This window comes from Pteropus vampyrus, unplaced genomic scaffold (assembly GCF_000151845.1).
Source record: "Pteropus vampyrus isolate Shadow unplaced genomic scaffold, Pvam_2.0 Scaffold78, whole genome shotgun sequence".
Lineage (NCBI taxonomy): Eukaryota > Metazoa > Chordata > Mammalia > Chiroptera > Pteropodidae > Pteropus > Pteropus vampyrus.
Genome location: NW_011888859.1, coordinates 3,744,142 through 3,744,951, shown reverse-complemented (window position 1 = coordinate 3,744,951; position 810 = coordinate 3,744,142). Strand labels below are relative to the sequence as shown.

At 43.3% G+C, this 810-nt stretch overlaps 1 protein-coding gene across 1 annotated transcript in view; it reads right to left on the bottom strand.

Moving 5' to 3' along the window:
* TIAM2 (T cell lymphoma invasion and metastasis 2) overlaps positions 1–810 on the bottom strand; it is a 129,948-nt gene that overhangs the window by 59,678 nt on the left and 69,460 nt on the right. The gene's annotated exons all lie outside the window — the stretch shown is intronic.

Below are 810 nucleotides of genomic sequence, written 5' to 3'. Positions count from 1 at the left end.
GAAGCAGCTTCCAGGGAAGGACCAGCAGAGGTGGGCACCACAGTTGCAGAGGGACCCGCAGGAAGAGCAGCTGTGGACAAGCAGTGCCACGCTCCGGCGAGGCCACCTGCACACACAGACGTGGCCCCCTTAAGTTATAAAAGCTGACACTGTCAGAACGGCTCCCTGGGATGAGTCGTGTCATAGCTGTCTAACACATCCGGGACCTCCTCTTTATTCTGCTTCCTTGCAAAAAAAAAAGTGGTAAACAAGCTTAGCTGACCTGCTTGATTCTTACTATCCAAAAAAAGGTAAATTTGCTCTCTTTGCTGCTTTCTATAGAAATTCATCCCAGCAAGTACCAAAGTGTAATTACTCCACAGTGATTTCTCACTGTGATAAAATACATAGAGATATAACGGGCAGGAATGGATCCCACAAGGACAATGAGCCCAGCGAGGGGACATAGGTGTGTGTTATGGGCAACACTCAGGCCTACGACGCAGCCCGGGGTAGCTGAATGATGGCCCTCGTAGAACCAAGCAACTAATTAGTTCCATCGTCATTTTTGCTTTACAACATCCACTTTTACATGCCAATAGTCAATTTCACGGTATTTTAAATTGGAGAGAAGAGGAAGAAGCATTATGTACCATACGGAATCACAAATCTTACAATCTGATTTTTTTAATTCCAAAAATGACCTCATAAACTCGCTTTATAATTAAATCTATCCTGACAACTCCCCTTTTGTGTGATTCATTCATTTTGGGTAATCATGCAGAGATTCCAATTGGAAATCCACTATCATTGTAATTAAGTATAAAAATT